General features: G+C 39.9%; 1 protein-coding gene across 3 annotated transcripts in view; it reads left to right on the plus strand.

Moving 5' to 3' along the window:
- Positions 1-3,917: 3,917 nt before the first annotated feature.
- PKIB (cAMP-dependent protein kinase inhibitor beta) overlaps positions 3,918-19,434 on the plus strand; it is a 60,675-nt gene continuing 45,158 nt past the window's right edge. The window contains exon 1 of one of the 3 annotated variants that reach the window (XM_026105149.2): positions 3,918-4,053. The gene's annotated coding sequence lies outside the window, so the exon portion shown is untranslated. Of the gene's footprint in view, positions 4,054-5,195; positions 5,342-19,434 lie in introns of those variants that run through there. The other 2 variants (XM_026105150.2, XM_064508934.1) reach the window with 2 other exon arrangements.

Consider the following 19,434-nt stretch of genomic DNA (forward strand, 5'->3'; position numbering starts at 1 on the left):
TTCATACTAATTAGAGGCCAAAAGAAGAATTGCTGAAGGATGATATGGTTGGAGGCACTTTCTTGTTTTTGATCAACTTGGGGGTGTAATAATAACAAGAAAAAGATGTTACCACTTAAAATAATTGCGCTATACAAACTAGAAAAGGCTCATGCTGTCAGTAATTTAATGAAAATACTACTAAATGTAAAAAAAAAAAAAAATCCAGTATTCATACTGAAAACTCTTTTCCCAGCAACATTCTCCATTCTCCATTTCATTCAGTGCCCCTTTTCCTGTGTTGTGAGACAGAAATTGCATCTGGACCATTTTGTTTAATATCCCTTGATGGGCCTTTTAAGGAGTTAGTAATCTTTCTCATTCCAAGATAGTTAAGTTTCTTTGTCAGTCTTTCCTAAAAGAAAGACCTTGCCAGAAGCATTAAGGGTATTTAAAAAAACACCACACTGACCGGATCATTTAAACATGAAGGAGCTTGATGAATCTTTCAGAGAACTCCAGCAGACTGAGGCATGGTTTCCTTCCACAAACGCTAGATTGATGCTTCTCTATTAGTTCAGATTTATCCATGTGCCAACTAATAATATTCTTTACGATATTTTTACATAGATTTCCTCCAATACAAATACCCCCTGGAGCCCTTTTCTGAATTTGCTACCTTCCATTTCTCTGCATTCAAAACCTATTTATTTGAAAAGTTTACACTTCAGTGTAAACTTAATAGATCAGTTATTTAATATCTCACTTCCTTAGGAACTTCTGGGTGCATATGATTTATGAGATGAATTATGATTTATGCCTGTTTATTTTATTATTCATTTTATTTATTCAAGCTAATTTTTTTCTTCCAGCCATTCAATGTGAGATGATGCTTCAGACCTTCATAAAGAAAAGAGTGAGTATAAAAGTCTCTGAGCCCCTTGGTGGTGAGCAGTGCAACAAAGACTTTAGTGAGCTTCTCTTTCGTGACCTGTTTTGTGATCCTTTTACACCTTGATCATCTACCAGCTCTACAAAGCTTCCTGGTTCTTATTGTCCAATAAAAGATTTTATTAGTAATTTTAATACTTGCCTATAGCAAGCTATTCCTCAAAATCTTTGTTTATAGTTTTAAATTCGCTTTGTCTGGGTTTATGTTGTATTTGAGCTCCCTTGTTTGGACACAGCTTCCACTTTTTGAAAAACACCTTTTTAAACTTCAAGTAACTTCTTTTATTCTGCTATTTAACTGTGTCAGCTTTTTTGTAGTCCTCCAAGAATCTTTTTTTGATAAGATATATTCATTTATTCTGACCCTTTAAGATGACGCTTTTAGCAAGGGCAAAATGTCAGCTTTTTAAAGCCAAATCTTGAGAAGCACAGAAAGAGTTCAGAAGCCTTTGCTGAGGCAAAACTCTACCTTCAATTTAAAAGACAGGCTGAGTTTCTGATATATTGTGGTGTGCAGTACTGTGGCTGTTCGGGTCCGAGGAAAACCCAGCTTAGTGTATAAAATGTACAGACGGGCCATTTTGGGGGAGGTTTGCAGTCAGATCTAACAGCTCACGAGCACGCAGGTGGTTTTGCCTCCCTGTCCTGTCCAGATGTCTAAATTACAGCATCAGAAGTTCCCCAGCAAGCAATAAAATCTGTTTTTCAAGTGACATTGATTTTGTGGCAAGGAGGGAAATAAACTGAAATCAAAGAACTAACCGTGTATAAGAAAGAAAGGGAAAAGAATCGCTGTTGCGGCTCTAAGTGGAATGCTCCATGTTTCGGTCGAGGCATGCCTACTGCAGAAAATAAGTTGATCCCAGCTGTTTTGAAAATAGCCTTCCACTACTGAGTATCACGGATGTGCTCCTCTATGGAAAAGATTTTTCTCTTAAGACAGCGGTGAGAACATACACATCCATTAAGAATAATTTCTTGCTCTAGAGTAAGCATCTCACTTACCGGCGTCTATGATTCTCCCAGGCATTTGTGTTGGATCTGATTCAGAATTGCTGACCAAAGTGCCTTATACTAAAAAATACACTTTAAATCCAGTCTGCACCTAGCAGGCACTGGCTGCAGGAGGCAGGAGGTGAAGTGTGTCCTGTACTACCTTGGAAAACATAGTGCCACTACATCAGTCTGAAGCAATATGTAGGTTGGCTTTTCCTCAGCAAATACCCAGATGGGCTACAAAGATGCCAAGGCCTTCTAATATTATCAGCACACGGAGTTCAGGACTACATTTTGGCACTATATCTGTAGTGGTTGAGCGTATTCTTTTCTTTCCTGATGTGTCCTCACAGAAACCATGCACTGTAAGTAAACAGCATGTTGAATTCCAGTTTCAGGAGGGAAAATGAGCTGAAGAACCTAAATCTATACTATAAATGTTACCTTCATGTGAGAATGATTGCAGGTTCACTCTTCTGAATAAACCTTTTTTGATAATCCAGGTAATGGAAGACATTTGCCATTTGTTTCTATCATTAGACTGAAAACAGAAGTCATAAGGATTTTTGAGAAATCAAACCATATGCCCAAATTATAAAATAAGTGACAAAGAGAGTAAATATTAAACAAGGAGATACAATAAACCATACTCCAATTAGAAATATTTTAGAGACTTCTGGCATGACTCCAGACAAGAGCTCTTCTACTTTAAGAGGTCATCTGGAAAAATCTAATAAAAATGTAAGATGATCAACCAATCTAAACCATCATCTGAGTTATTAGGTGTTTAAAGTTTCCATGGCAAACCGTAATACTGTAATAATATGGCTCAAACAGGCTTGACAATAGATCCTAAGAATTCTAGGTGATTCCAGAAAAATGTAAAAAGTGAAAGCAAGGGATTTTAGGCTTAGGAACCCAAACTATAGTTTCAAAATAGAATAAAATTCTAATCCTCCCTCTCCTTTTAGTTATTATCATAAATAAAGACTTTAACCTATTTTGTAAACACTGGAATGTCCAAGTATGATAGCCAGCTTTAGCTGAATCTACCCAGTTCTCAGAATATCTGGTATAAATAGAAAACAGCTGTGAGTCTTCCCTTATCATTTGGATATAACTGGATCTAGGTAAATGGCAGGATGTCTCAGATAAATCTGTATCAGTTGTAGAGAGATTTTCAAAACGGTCTAAAGGGATTTCAAAGCAAATAGTCTAGAGTCCTGTTGATGCAACGTAAAAAAATAAAGTTAAAAATCAGTGCCTAATGTTTCTATATCTCATAGAAAGTTTTAAAAGCCTAAGTATAATATGGTCACACACACGTGGTTGTACAGAATGTGACTGTGCCTTGGTATATTCCGAGATGCCAGACCGTAACTTTTGTGTTTTCACTGAAATACAGTAATTCACTGAAATACCTTAATTAGACACAGAACTTCCTACGTTCCTCACAGGGCATCATTTTAGGAGAAAAATATAATGCCTGCTGATTTCAAGCCCAGACTGGATTTTTCAAGTTCCTGTGTAAAGTGCGTCCCGGAAGCCTTAAGTTTTTATGGCAGACTTGTGCAGCTGCACCGCGCAGTATAACAAAGCTCGCAGCCAACAGGGGTCACGTCTGGTTGCATCCAGGTGCCAACTTTTTGCATTGTTTTCACGCCAGGATTTGCCGGACCCTCTTTGGATCGGGCGGGAGGATGTCCTGCGTTATTTTGCTGATGCGGCTGTCGCGTGGGGGGGAGGAAACGAATGCAGACCGGAAAAAAAAAAGGTGAAATCTGCAGAGCGGAGATTAAAATGAGTGAGGATGCAGGCAGCAGCGGTGCTTTTCCCACCGCGGGGGCGCAGCGAGCGCGCGGCGGGGCGCGGGGCGGCGCGGGGCGTGGGCGGCGGCGCGCCCCGCTTCCCCCGCGCGGCCTCCGCGGGCGGCGGCGGCGGCGGGCGGGCAGCGCCGCGAGAGGCGGCGGCGGCGGCGGCGGCCCTGGGCAGGCGGGCGGGGGCGGCGGCTCGGTGCGTGTGAGTCGCGATTTGCTGAGCCCGGAAAGAAAAGTAAATTTGCGGAGCGGCAGGTCCGAGAGGCTGTGCCGTGCTTCGGGCGTCCCTGCGGTTAGCGGCTCCTGTCAGGTACGTTCACGGGATGAGACATTCCTGGGGCAGGAAGACGCTGCAGGAGAGGAGAGGAGAGGAGAGTTGAGGTGAGGTGAGGTAGCTACTGGGGTGCTCCTGGGGACTTCGGCTCTAGCGCCCTGCTGGGTCCCAGATGTCCTGCCCTGCCATGGATAAGGCAGGTAATCTCTGCGCCTCGCTTTCCTTGATAGTACAGTGCAATTGATTGATCGGGTTAATACGTTAAAGTTTAAGAAGTGCTCAGGGAAAATGAGAATAGGTGTCATAAATGGATTATGCCTCATCAGGGGGAAAACTAGCTGGAGTCTTTACGCAGAAAAGCAATCAGAAGTGCTTCAGCTGCAATTTTTATCTATGTCTCCTTTCTCACATTATGTTTCTGTTGTCAATCAGTTACAAGAACATAGGAAACTAGAGAGTAAAAATGTTTGCTGTATTTACATAGTAGTACTGCTTAGTAACATTAAAATAAATTTCTGAAAAACAAGTTACGTGCATGAAGTCCAGAATTAAAGTTGCATGCACAGTATAATGAATGAACTAACATGTAGTTTGATGCAAAAGATGGTCTTGGAAAAATCAGTTGAAATACATTATTGAGTTTCATCTTGCCATGATTGCAAGGAGTGTCCTTATATTTCAACCACTCACAAGATAGAAATTTTTCTTTCTGATGGCAACAAAATGTTGGTAGTAAGATAGTCTTTTCCTAATTTGGTTATGATGGATACTCCTCTGCATTTGTTAAAGTTTCTTGTGGACTTGGAAAAGCAGGCAAGTACTTTTTATAGAAGGAAGAGGTAAAACAGTATTTGAAATACTCCTGAAATGATACACAAAGTGGTCTACAGCATGCTGTTTGCCTCGTTAGTAGGGATACATCTAATTCTTAAATGGATTTTGAATGATAATGAGACCTTAGTCATTCCAAGAAAATCCTAGCCTCCTTTGGTGGTAGGTTTAATACAGGAATTATGAATGTGAAAATACTCAGGGCATGTCGAATTACACAATATAACTTCATCACCTTTTGTAGCTAGTAAAAAGCACTTTGGATGAAACATTTAAACAGAGCGGAGACCCTGAAAACAGCTAAAGTAAAGATCATGATTTCTGTTGTTTATCTTTCTTCTGTATAGATGTCTTACAGATGAAGATGATCTGGTTTTTTTTGTGTCAGTTGATAATATTCCCTGTGAAAAAGTGAACCAATTCACTTGAATGGCTGTACTATGATGTTCCTGAAGTGTTGCACCTTGGTTTATTAAAAACTGCTTATATGAAGGTAAAATAAAGTGAAGCTTCCCCAGAAATATCCAAAGAACTTCTAAAAGCAATGACTTTATGGTACCATAAGAAGGAAGGTTTAGTTCTATGGATTGGTTTGGAAATACACCCTGGTCCAACAGGGTGCATACCCGGTGGAGCAGTCCACTTTATTTCAGCTTGGACATGTCACAACACTAACAAATTCAAACAAAGAAGCATAACATGCACCAGTATGCTATAAAAATATACATGAGCTCTAAAAAACTTGTGACAAATTTTAAAATACTGATGCAAATTTTAGAACGGATAGAAAAACTCAGTCAGGTCATGTTGTCAATCTGCCAGGAAGTGCAAAATTGTTCCCTTGTGTCCATTTATTCATCTGTCCAAATTGTACTTTCTGTTAGTATAGTGAGTGTAATTAACAAATCATTTAGAACCCTCCTGTTTTCTTTGGGGGTTTTTGTTTTGTTGTTTTTTTTAATCCTGAGGAGAAAATCAGCGAGGAATTCCACGTGTACTTTTCTTCTATCCATCAACTCACAGATCACTCTTATGGGAGACTGTCGGGGCTTTCTGCTGGACTTTATTGGTTTGTCCTTCTGTTGAAGATGCTCCAGGACCTAACTTAGCTCTCTGGACATGGCTCCCTCTTGACTGGCTTTGGGGGAAAAGTAGGGGAAATTTCTGTGCTCTCTCAGTGTCTTGGTGGCCAGAGAGTCTTCACTCACTACAAAGTCTTCCTAAGGCAGTCCTTATTGTCTTAAGCAATTTTGTGAGCAGTGAAACAACTGAGGATTTAGAATTGAGCAATACAGTTAGCTTACAGTGAAATGAGTTATCAGTATATAATTTTGGATTTGTCAAATGCCAGCAATTATCACAGTATCATGTTGACTCAACTCATATTTAAATTATCTCAGGCCGTGACTTATCTTCTGAAGATAAGTAATGAAACGGTGGCATTCTGGGGAACAAGGCAGCACAAAAGAATATCAGACATGCCCCAAAGACTGTAAAAATCAGCCTGGTTGCTGATGACTCAATTTATTCCAGTGTTTGGCATCTGGTCTGGCCATTCCGACCCATGGGATTGTTTTGTTCCCTGCTTGGCTACCTGCACTGGAAAGGGAGAAATACAAAAATAAAACCAGTCCATCTTTTCTGGTACAAGTATTTGGACAGATGAACATCTGTGCTGAAATAAATGAAGATTCTGGCATTTAAATTTTTACAAGGATATGGAGATCATCCAGGTTTTCATTACTACCTAAGAATATGGCTTAGTAAAAATCCTAGAAAGTCAGGAATGATCTGTTTGTGAAAAGCTGCAAAATCTGGCTTTCCACACATGAAACAGTCTTTTGTACTTGACTTAACAATAATTCTGCTTTTAGAAATCCTTCTATTTGAGATTTCTGTATATCATTTCTTTCCCTCTTTTCTCACTATCTTCTTTCTTGACCTGGTTTCCCACGGAGATGAAGCTTAAATAATCATACTGTCTGTCTGATAGTTCCCCTACTTTTTTAACTTTTTAACCCTAGGCATCAATTTCAACCAATTTAAATAGAAGAGTAGAGATTGCAAAGCTCTAAAATTCGTACAAACCTCATGACTGCTGGAGGCCAAGGAGATGAGAGAGATGCTGTTGATGTCCCCACTGAGGGAAGAGCTGTAGCAAGCATTCAGCTTATTAGACATCAGAAAACTCATGTGGGTGCTCCATAGGATGCCAAGCTTCATAGCTTCAGCTACTCACAAGCTTGGTGATTACATTTTTCAATTTTTGTGCTCCTTGGGAGTGCAGTCTTGGAGCTTTTGCTTATGCCTCTTCTCCCCCAGAGTCAGCTCAAAATAAACTCTAATTTGTCAGAGGTGTTTCTGATAATGAGATATTATATAAGTGCTGTTGTTCCTCAGCTTCACAAGCTGACCTGTTGCTTTCCTAGCCCATAATTCAGTGCTTTGAGATACTGGGTTGATAGCTGACACCTGCAGTAGCTTTTTTCTTTTTTTCCTCAAAGCTTTATTCAGCACAGACACTTGATTAGTGGGGTCACTGTAAAATTTACATTCTTCTACAATGAATTTCTCCATATTATTTACAAGTTTGCGACTTGCCTCTGATTTGTTTTCAGCTGTCAGTACTGTTTCTTCTGGTTACAGCTGCCTTCCAAACTTCCTCTTCTGCTTTCTCTTCACAAAATAATGCCATAACGCTGTGGTGTCTTTCCCCTATCCCAACACACAGAGGGGAAATTGGAAAAGGCATTTTGAGTTTATCTAGCCTTTATAAAAACATGTTGGTTTTACTGTCTTTTAAACAGTGATTATTGTTCTTGGTATTTGTTCTGTTACGTAACTAAGGTTAAGAGCGATATTTATGGGTAATTGTCTTGTCTTACTCCTTTCTTATCTTTTGAACATCAATACCAACACAGTACTTCCCTTTCTCTTCTCTTTCAGTACTTCCCTAAATAATGGCTTTGGGGTTTTTTGGATTTTTAAAGTATTTTTAGGCCACTTTAATAGTATAGTAAACTGACTTCTGGCTGGGCATGAACATACATGTAGCTATTAAACTGATTTACCAAAGTGGTTAGTGGTTAATGTTAATTTCTTTTTATTCATCTGCATTAAAGTTGTGTTAAGCTCTCCTTTACATGTTTTATAAATGGTTTAAATATTAAAATCAGCATTCTGCACTAAATACAGGCTACCAGCTGTGCTTGTATAGTGATTAAATTTGACTTTATCCTCCTGGTTTATACTAGCAAGAGGAGGAATGAGGCCCGTAAGTATGTCTTTTTCTCTGGGAACAAGAACATATGCTCATGTAGTATCTTGCCTTGCTTCATCTTCTTGTATTTAGATGGAGATGTACCACCTTCTTTCTGCTTTACAAGGAGCTGGGGCTTCTAGTAGTTGTCCTCTTGAGCTGTACAGTGCTCTCCATTCACCTTTTAAGCTGTGACCAGGCATGCTGTTCTGGTTGCCTCTCAGCTAGTCTAAGCAGTTACTGCCCACAGCTGTTTTTCACCCTCCTCCCATCACCCAAATTACTGTGCTCTCCAAAATGCATGCAGAGCAGCATATGTAGGTGCTACCCAGTCTGCTTCAGTCAAAATGGATCCAAAGGATCTTAAAAATCCTTGCCAGTAAAAGCACTTAACTCGAATCATTTTGACAGATCTGGTAGGGTGTGAAAACATACAGTTGTGTTGGCAAGTCTGAGAAGGGCAGTAATATCTGGCAGAGAAAGGACAACAGGCTGAGGGCGGTAGCACCATGTCTGGAGGCCAGGAGAGAGGGTTTGGATGTGAAAGCAAGCAGCTGGGCTGAGAGCGGTAGCCTTTAACTTGGCTCAGCTGCAGCCAAAGCAACACATCTGCCTACAAAAATAGTATCAGCGAAGGGAGACAATGATTCTACCTAATCAGTGAGATTTCTGCCGTGTATGGGAGAATGTGTACCCCTAGGGCAGTCTTTGCATATGGAGCTGTGTCAGAGGTACCCTGGCTAAAGCATTTAGACAGGAGATATCTGGGTAGGATAGTGCTAGCTAGCTTGCCATAGCGCTGTAAGTGCTGAATGTGTACAGCAGAAGCTTTTATACCACGTGCTTTCTTTAATATGTAGTGCAAGTTTTTCCTTGCTGACCTCAGAGATACTGATAATTCTGTGCTAGGTCATGCTGCAAGGACACAATTCTTAATTAATAAAAATCTATAATTTTGCTGTGCTGTGCTTAGGAGAATACCAGGGAAGCAATTACATATGAGGGAGCGCTTCCTTCTTTGTTTCTTTTTTAATCCAGATTAGCAGGATTTGCAGCATATCTAACGTTTGCAACATGTTGTTTTTTCTATTGGCTAAGGGATAACCTTTCCCCTTCCTGCCATGTATTCCATGGAATGAGGAAGGTGAAGTGGGTTTGCAGTACACAGTACTGTTTATGTTTGCAAATCTAAACACCTGCTGATGTAAAACAGGTGAGTAATTTATGCTGCTTTCTAGCCTTCGTAGATAAATAGGCTGAACCACCCTTTGTTAGCCTTTTTTAAATTACCTTTGAAAACCATTTGACAGAATTCTATGAGGAAACCACAGATTTGTCAACAGGCTTCTGAGTAACCTGAAAATATGTTTAGCAATGCAACTGTGGAGTTGTAGAAATACCTTTGGAAGAAATGCTTCATTCAACTCCTTTTGAGTGGAGGCAGTCCCCTTGAGTCAAAATCCCTGGCTTCGAATCAGGCTTCAACTGACTTAACATAATGCAACCATGTTTGTTTAAAGAGAAGTTAGCAGGTCACTGGAAACAAGGATTAAGATGGACATCACTACAGTATGCGAGCGAAGCATCTTTACAAGGCAAAACCAAATGCCTTCAGGTCTCTGGATGGAGCACACTGAATTGTTAAAGGGTAGACCATTAAGATGCTCTTCACAGTATTTTTTGTTAATTATGAATTCAAAACTTTTAGCAGTTCCTGTGGGACAGGTCTTAAAAGAAAAGGAACTAAGAAAAATGAAAATGAGGAAGATTGGGAAGGAAGTTTCAGTTTGTGCGTCCAGAAATACTTAAATAGTATTACTTCTCTCTATTGTTCCTTCAGGACAATATTGCATTAAAGCATGTAAATTTTTGCCATGACATAACATATGCTGAGTAGGAAACCACTTGGAGTCGTCATAGGGAGTATCTACTTGAAATCTGTGTGGATGTGAGTATATACCTATATACTACAGAAAAAAACTGAAGTGTGGTGTCTCATGAGTCTGTGTGTAGTGACTGAAGCTGAGATTGAGATACCAGACAGATGTTAATGAAATCCATGTGACAACACACTCCGGCTGGAGGAATTGTTCCCTTTTGTTCAGGCTTGACACCTCCTTTAAATTCGCTTTTGCCTAGTTTTGAGTCATGTGTTTTTTAGCTGAGAGTCTAGCTGAGAACCTCACCCTTGGTATAAGATTTCTTCATTACGGAGTATCTTCTCAGGCAGAATCTGAAGTTCTTGCCACTGTCACGTATTTCATACTAACTAATGAAAGTGCTCTGTGACATACAACTGTGTGATGCCATAAACATTATCACTGAGGTGAGTATATGCCCTCCCTCTGCCCCGTCAACAACAGCTTTAATTCTTGGGCAATATGTGGTACACTTTGTTCATAAGCAGTTTGTAAGTACACTGCTGAATCTTGCAGTACTTAAGAGTGTTTCTGGTAAACAGTGTTGCTAAGATTTGGCCTATAACTATATGGAGAGCTTAGAAGGTCTCTTTGTTGTGGGTAGGTTTTGGTTTGACATAAGGAATAAAGGAAGCAGAAGGAAGGAAGATATCTAAAAATTCTGTCTGAGTGGACAGGCAGTTCTGAAAACAGTATTTTGAAATGTAGCTAGAATTTCCCCTGTGGTTCCAAGTGTGCCTAAAACCTGAAGCGTACCTCTGTATTTCTCAGTGCTTAGCCAGCTGTGAATCACTGTGTTAGATTTGGCAGATGATATGGCAAGACATTAAGCAATCATATGGTTCTTCAGTTTAATTTAAAGCCAGGATTCAGTGGGAGTGATGGAGTTTTCCAGCTTCTGTAAGAATAAAAATCTGGAGGATTGGCTTTATAAACTGCTCCATTTTTAGGGAAACCTCTCTGAAATTGAGGAACAGAACGTAGCCCTGTGTTTCTTTGCCACATCTTGCAGAGATTAAATGGAATGCTATTACAGAGGATGAAAGATTTATCTGATGAAAGAAACAGAACAAGATTTGAGTGTCCATGATACAAGTGTTGTTTGCTGTTCATTAACTTCTGTGTTCAAACATCTGAATGGTTTATTTTTTGTTAGTTTTATTCACAGAGTTTTATTTCTTCCTCTATCTATTAGTTTGAAAAGCTGTTTTGATGCATTAAATTAATTAACGGAACAAATTAATTATGTGAATTAACTACTTTTTTCCCTCATCCCCAATTAAGTTTGAGTTAAGTGCAGGTGAAAAATCAAAGTTGTAATATTGCAAGCTGGAGTGAAACATGTCCAAAAAAAAAAAAACCAAAAAGACCCTCGGAGATCTTGATACTAGGAGACATGTTGTCCCCTGAGCTGAACAAGGGAGTAGGTTCCTAGACCTCCTTTGGTTCTTCATTTGGCCTTGCTCAATACCTTATCGTCCTTTATCCAAATTAATCCCACTTAAAGAAATCAGAGGTGATTGCTAACTAAATTGCACCTATTGTATTGAAAAGTTCAAACACTTAAAATCCTTTCAGGTGAATAAAGCCCTATTTTAGCACATTTTTTTTTTCCCCCCGGATAGAAAAGAAAGAAAGAAAGAAAAAAATCTTGAAGTTGTGTTTCTTTAAGCCACACAGCGTCTGGAGGTCAATCCAGTCAATCCACTTTATAATCTGTAAAGTTTTGTCCAGTTGGAAGATGAGATGACATGCTAATTTAGCTATACTCCTGCCTGTAGAAGAGCCTTGCTGAGACACAGGAGTGGAGCCCCATCTCTGAAGCAAAGAGCCCAGACAATGCTGTGGAGTTCACAAGGGGTGTTTGATGCACCTTTTTCTGTTTCCCTGTAAAATGAAATGCACTTTCCTCCAGAGAAGAAACAGTTTTCTAGAGTATCAAGATTAAAGGCTGGAGCCTAGCCTGGTGTGGGGAGGCCGAGGGACTGGGACTTGGGCAGCCGGGGGGAGAGACGGCCATAGGGAGCCTTCCTGTACCTACAGGGAGGTGGTCCAGGAAATGGAGCTGCACTCTTCTCAGCGGTGCAAGGCAGAGAGTGAGAAACAGTGCTAAAACTAACCTAAAATGAGAGGAGTTCAGATGGGATGTATGGACAAGCCATTTCCCCACGAGGACAGGCCAGCAGTGGAGCTGGCTGCCCTGAGAGGTTGTGACAGCTTCATCCTTGGAGGTTTTCCAGACCCAACCGGACACAGCCCTGAGCAGCTGGGTCAGACTGTGCAGCTGAGTTGGCTTGAGCAGGGGCTGCACCAGAGACCTCCTGAGTTCCCTGCCAGCCTGAACTATCCTGTGGTCCTATGACCCTAAGTTCAAAGCTGAGCCTCTGAAAAGTTTTTCTTAGCTTCTTGTTGCCAGCTGTGCATGAAATATAACAGGGAAGAGGGACCCTTATTTCCCAGGCTAAAACAAGGCCAATGACAGTACTTTTAAATAATAAATAGATGCTTGCAACACCATAGTGGTTGGCCATGCCTGTCTTAAAAAAAAAAATATGCTAATATAATCTGTTTCAAATGTGGTTACAAATTCATAAAAAATCATTTGTGAAAAATCATTTATAATCGTCCCACATGTGCTCTCTTCCAGTCTGATTCAGTTAGCTGCAGCTTTTGTTGACCTAAGAAAAGCTTTCTCCAAGGCACAATATAGTATTATAAATATGCAGGGGGTTCAGCTGTTTCGCTTCAGTGTTAGCATGTTATGTTTGTTGAGTGTTCAAAAATGAAAAGCTAATCCTATTGCTTTCTTGTAAGTAGGCATCATTTATAATGATACGATGTTGAGGTTTTAAAGAAAAGTCCCTCAGCAGGGATGGGGGTTCTTTAATATGTGTCTTTTGTTTTTCTTCTTGGAAACCTCACATATTAGAAATTCTACACCACTGTTCCTATGTTCTCTTTAAATGTCTGCTCAGAAGAACTGGAGTGCAGTGAAACCTCATGATAATGAAATCTCCAGAGAAAGCAGTCATTCACCAATTTGTTTATTAAGACTGTGGGTTGCTCCTGTTTTTTCTTTTCTTTGAAGTAAAATAAAAGCAATTGCTTCTAAAACAGATAGGCTCTCACTTAAGCAAACACCAAGCAAAAGGCTCCTCTCACTATTGTCAAAGTTGCTTCATAAGCAGTGATTGCACACTTGTTCTCTGAGCAATGTAAGAGAGAGTTTGCATTAACAAGCCAGTGGTGCTTTCAGCCACCCCCTCACTCTTTCCCATCATTCCTCAGAAACTGTCACTAAAAGTGCTTGCTGTTTACTTCAGGAGAGCTTAAAACAGCCTAAGAAGATGAGCATGCAAGGGTTGGAGGAATCTTTCCCCCCCCCCTTCCCCCTTGAACTTTCATTTGTTTGCTGGAAAGCTGGAGTTGTGAAAGGAATTGAACTGAATAATAGATCAAATCTCTCTCCTGCTTATGATTTGGAAACATGCTTTTATTGATGTGGCTGTAAGCTGTTCACCTGTACACAGAAGACTCATAGCGTGGAGTCAGCGCATGATGCCTTTATGAAGAGGACTTACTGGGACAAAGAAGCTAGCTTTTGCTGCTAGGAATCTGGTAGTTTTATTTCCTCTCTTTGAAGAGAGTGTACACATTCCCCAAGCAGTTCCTTTTATTGATAGATTAACTCACTTTTGTGTGCCCTCTTGACTTCCAGATGCTAACTATTGTATGTAGCTGAAAGTAGTGTTTAAAAGTAAAACAGAAAAAATGGGATGATGTGTTTCAGAAACAGATTTTCCAATAGAGTCCGTTTATTGTTTTGGAAGTTTCCTTTTCTAGCAAATTTTGAAAGTAAAAGAAACAAATATTAATTCACTAAACTTTACTGATTATTAAAATCTAAATGTTAAACTACTTGCTGTATTCACATTTAAGTAGAGACGCTCCCTTATTTCCAGTGTACTATAATAATTCATGCGTCTTACCATGGAAATTGAATCTTATTACAGAAACCTAGCTATGTTGAATGGAAATCATAAAACATTCAACTGTTTATCCACTGCATTAATTAAGTGACTAGTTAACAAGCCAGCCTTTGTAAAGAGTTAAATATGTCATATAAAGGAGTAAACAAATAAATTTAGAGCCCCCTTTAGAGAGAAGTAGTAATTGGTAAAGCATCTAAAGAGTATAGAAGAAAGCTGAGTGAATTTACCCAGCTGACCTATTTTGCAGGCTCACACTGACTGATGTCTGTCATGTCTGTCTCTTGATTCTGACTTCCAAAAAATATCAATTAAAAACTCACGCCCTAATGATCTTAAAGGTTGCTTGTTCTTTAAACTTATAGAAAACCTAGAACTTGAAGTTCAATGGCTTAAAATTAAATAAGAATGTATACCCTGGGAGAACTGAAGGATAAGATTCAAGGATGTACTTTTTAAAAAAGAAGAACATTTTAAATATATTTAATTACTTGATCATTTTTTACTGTAAATGTTCTAATATTCTAACTGTAAGTTTCCTAAACATACATTCTGAAATAAAATGGTCATGTGTTTACTTATTTTTGTGACTCATTTCAGTACTTTTTCTAGAATTTTGTTGCCTAAAACTTAGAGGAAAAAATGCGAGATTGGAGGTGCATCAAAGCAAATTTTAAAAAAGGTTAATTTACATTTTGTATTGCACAGCCTCTCTGTCCCCCAGTGTAGTTATATGTCTTGGCTCTGTTTGATTTAAACCACTAAAATGCAGGGATTTCCAAGCCAGACCTTTATGTAGACCTGTCTTGGTCAGGATAGGAATGAATGCATTTGTTCCTGTACTGTACCTAGTGGGAGAACTGGAGAACAGAGATAACAGCTGGTATTATTTTCTCTGCATTGAAGGACTTTTCCTGAAATCCCAGTTTTCTTGTTAAGTCTTTCCAATGTCAATATTTTGTAAATCAAGAAAAGTGGGACTGACAATTTCAGCTTCCATCTGATGTGAGACATTTGATGTATAAATGGCAGCTGATTATTTAATTCTACGTATAACAAATGAGGCAGTCCAGCAATTTAGGCTTAGAAAACCAGGAGCCCATCAAAGGTGAGACATAATTAGCATTTGATATTCAACTCTCCCAAAATTGAGATATTTGTTCAGATGTCTTACCAGGAACTGGTTCCAATCTATCGGGTCTAAAGAACTCTTACTGAAGAGCAAATAAGTACTGATACACTCAGTTCCATTGATGACATGCTGGTAAGCTGATTGGAAAGGCTGTAACTTTGTATTTTTACCAGAATTCACTCTGTATGAAAAAAGGTGTTGAAATTTCCGGCAGGTAAAAATTACGAATAACGCAGGAGCTGAGCTGATAGATGAATCTAGTTTCGTTCCTTTCCATGCCATCCCAAACTGCTCCATCAGAAAATTAGCCAGTCTAGACAACTAAACAAAATCTGTGCAGAATAAGACCTAGTTCTGATTTTCTGGTAGCCATGTTGACCTTCCATATATTTTTAGGCAAAGCCTTGATAGGAGACACAGAGACGTGCTGTTTTGACAGAGACCTTTTAAAGGCTGGATCTCATGAGGGATAGCATAGGGGTTCAAAAGCATAAGTATAGATGCCTCATTGCTAAATGGGATGTGATGAGGGGGAAGATGCAAAACCACAGGCAGTATGGGGTCTAAAAACAGCCTCATGTTTTTGGGAAGGTACTTGTGCAGTTTCAGCAGGAGGACGACAGCTAGCACAGTGAGTACTCTTATCTTTTAAGTGTTTGGAGTTGTTCTGGGATTGTTCAGAGGAGCAAATCTTTGCTGGGGGGAAGTCATTAAACTGAGGAAGGAATATTACAGTGTGAATGTCTGCTATCAATGTGTTAGTTTCAAAAATTATTAACAAAATAAGCATATGGAAGGAGTATCTAAAAGCTACATAGGCTTTTTTGAGTGAGGAACATAGCAGACACTCTGTTCTCCATTTTACATCTCTTCAGAAAGTGTCTTTGCACGTTTTCTTTTACATTTGTGTCTCTGAATTTAGGAAGGAGGGGTGAGGAGGAGGGGAAGCTGAGAAGACAGCAACATTGGGATTTGAGAGAGATTAGCACCATTTTGTTTGCAAATGGAAGCTGTGGATGAACTACAGTAATGTGTTATATTGTTAATTATGTGGAAGGCTGCCACTCCAGAGAAAAAGTCATTTCCAGTAACAGCTTTGGAATTGTAGTTCAAAGAGAAATGCCACCCTGCATTAACACGCTTCTTACTATTTGCTGGTGAACTGTGACATCTGAAATGGTACTTCTCTAGATAAAAACAGAGCTTAACTGTGATAAACATTCAACAACCAGTTATTGAGACTCCAAATTGTATGTTTAAACTGTGAACAAAGTAGCAGGAAAAAAGTATCACTAATTCTATGGCATCTACTTTCTGGAGGAAATTGTGCCCTCGTTTTCTAAATTAGAGGAACAAAAATAACAGCTAATTTTTTCTTAGATCATGCTGCATTCGGTAACAAATCGCTAGGAAAGTAGTGCATGAACTGCCTGCACTTTTCATTTTGGGAGCTGAGCTCGTGGGATGTTCATTTAACTTTTTCTTGCAGGTTATGGTATGCTAGAAAAGCAATGGCAAATGGGCAGAATCTGTGAGAATGGGAAACATTGCTGTTGTGACAGGCCAACAAGTTGCTTAGAAAACAGGGTCTGCAGACCACAGAAAGGGCTGGAGAAACACCTGTTCTGTGCTGTTTAGTCTTGGGGCTTTGTATGATGCCTTTGACAACAGGAGTTCATCATGTAAAGCAGAGAAGTGAAATAAAAGATCAGTTAGCAAAGACTGAGTTTTGAAAAGAAGTATTTGTTGGCACATGGAGGCCTAATGTGATGGGAGTGCTTCGCGATAGCAGAAAGCCCCCAAAACTCAAGTCAGTCATCTGAGGCCTGAGAACAAATCTGCTTGCCAAAGGGAAACGCTGGCGAAGGTTTTATGTGCAGTTGCGTTTCTGCCATGCTTTTGCTCCTGGTACAGAGAGGCAGTGTGGCTCCCTCAGGAGGTCCTCGCGCTGCTCCTGAGCGAGGTGTCTCGGGGAGCTCTGGGGGCATGAGGCACCTTGTTTGGGTGGAAGGGAGGAGGGGGGACACCAAGGGTTTCAGCTGCCTGGCGTGCAATGACCGATTGCCCCTTTGGAAAAGAGTTATGCTTATTGTCTGCTTTGCTCTTGCAGCTGGTTTATTTTTCTTCTGTTTATTCTGTCAATATTGCTTTGAAGAGGATTAACAGCGAACAGGAGTACTGGGACATGGACAACAATCAAGGCTTGTTTTATAACCAAAATGAGTAGGATGAATCTAATCAGACCTTGCAAACGCTTTCCATGTCTAATCAGGAGAACTTTGACTGACTACATTAATGTGCCTTGGTGGCAACAGTTGTACCTAATTGTAATCATGTGTTTTGGGAGCCATGGCAAGTGTCCCAATGCAGGCTATTTCCTTCTTCAAGGTAGATGACGCTTTGAGTAAGTCTTTGAGATCTTGGACTTTCCTCTCCTCTGTTAAAAAATGTATGGATGCTATAAAAATACCAAGCTTAGAACATTTCCTCTGTCCATAAATTTCCCACAGAAAGATTGCTCCATCTTCAACAGTTTAGTGCTGGGATTGGTGCAGTTGCTTGGATTTAATAAGGTTTATTGAAGTATCTTCACTATTTCAGAAGAAGGCTGAATAAAATTGTACAGGTTTTTTGCACTATTTTGTACTGTAGATGTAGTACCGAATTGTACTTTATCAGGTTTCTTCCCTTCTGTTTTGGTAGTGAGCACTCTTAATCTCTTCTCCACAGTTCAGGAACAACTTTGATGTTACAGATTACCATTTCTGGACAGGATATTTAATACACTGCTGTACATACAAAGTCTATCCATATGACCAGAAGAGAAACCAGTAATCTAACATGGAAATCTGGAGGACAGGTAATTTCAGTTATCAGATGTGCCTGCCCTTTCCCCATCCACTAACTTGTTATTGTTAAAGATCTAGGGTGTCACAGATTCGTCATTAATGCTTGTTTCAAATCAGCAATGCCTATTGAGATATGTAGGAACTGGTATAGAACTTAATATTGGTGACTGGTTCAGATTAAAAAATAAAATAGATCAAAAGAGCTTTTTTTACTGCTCTAAACTGATCACTTTTAATTCAGAAATTAATTTAAACCCTTCTTTCTCTCTGTCACCACTTGATTTTGGAAAGGCATTTTTCACATATTCTCTAGATTTTTTTGATCTGTGCCCTGTATTTATATCTCTAAGTTAGATTAGTGAGAGCAGCAATTAATCCAGAATGGGCTTCAACAAATCCTGGATGTAGACTCTGTTCTTTCTGACCAATATAAGCAGAACTTTTCTCTTCAGAGTACCAGGCCTTGAATGGGATGGGTGACCTGACTCTCCAGGCCTAGTCTCTTCTAATTAGAAGGGACCAGCTTAGCTAATTTTCTAACTCTTATTCCCTTCATCCTTCCATCAGGTTACTTTCTTACGGTAACCCAACTAGTATTGGCTCTTCATGTGAAGATTTCTTTCTTATATTGTAAGTTTAGATTTAATTTTCCTCTTAGTCCTGAGTCTGTTTTTTCTCTAGGGCAGTGCTTGTGCTCTGATTTATTCAGTGTTTTTGCTAGGGCTTCATTTTGTTAACTTTACTTGCATTGTGAAACACCTGCCTTTGAGTATAACCCTAACAGTTAAATTGAATTACTGGTAAAATGAAGTATTAAAGCGAGTAAAAATGGTGCCAAAATGCCACCAAGAGGGATAAAATATCTGCTGAACAACAGCCTTGAAGAAAGATATGAGTTTAACTGCCTTATCAAAGCAGTCTCAGAGCACAGTGTGTTTCACAGACCCACCTTTGACTTGTTACCTCTTGCCTGGCCTCCAGATGGGCAACGGAGAATAATTTTACTATGGCACTTGGTTTAGGGCAGCTGACACTCAGTGTAGTTGTGCTGTCTCCATGTGTCCTCTCCCCACTGTTCTAGGAGGGCAGTCGCTGGCAGGTCTGCAACTATTTATCTCCTGTTCGTCATATGTCACCTGTTGAGCATCCACACAGGGGACTTCAGCCTCATGCTCCCCCATCAGCTTGGTGGTATCTCAGGCACTTAAGGCACACAGCTCTCTCCAGCTCTCCCTCGCTGCACCAGTCTTTTACCAGACTGCTCCAGTGTGCTGATGAGCCACGTCTGGCACGTGGTTGAGGAAGTTCTCTCTGCCATAGTTTAGGTTGTACCACCTTGCAGACCCTTCCAAGCTGTGACTGAGTGGTGGGGGCCCTCCTTGGTTTGTGGCCTCATGCGTAGGAAATGGCCCCAAGGGATTAGTGTGTGCTCCTGCAT

Source organism: Dromaius novaehollandiae, chromosome 3 (assembly GCF_036370855.1).
Source record: "Dromaius novaehollandiae isolate bDroNov1 chromosome 3, bDroNov1.hap1, whole genome shotgun sequence".
Taxonomy (NCBI): Eukaryota; Metazoa; Chordata; class Aves; order Casuariiformes; family Dromaiidae; genus Dromaius; species Dromaius novaehollandiae.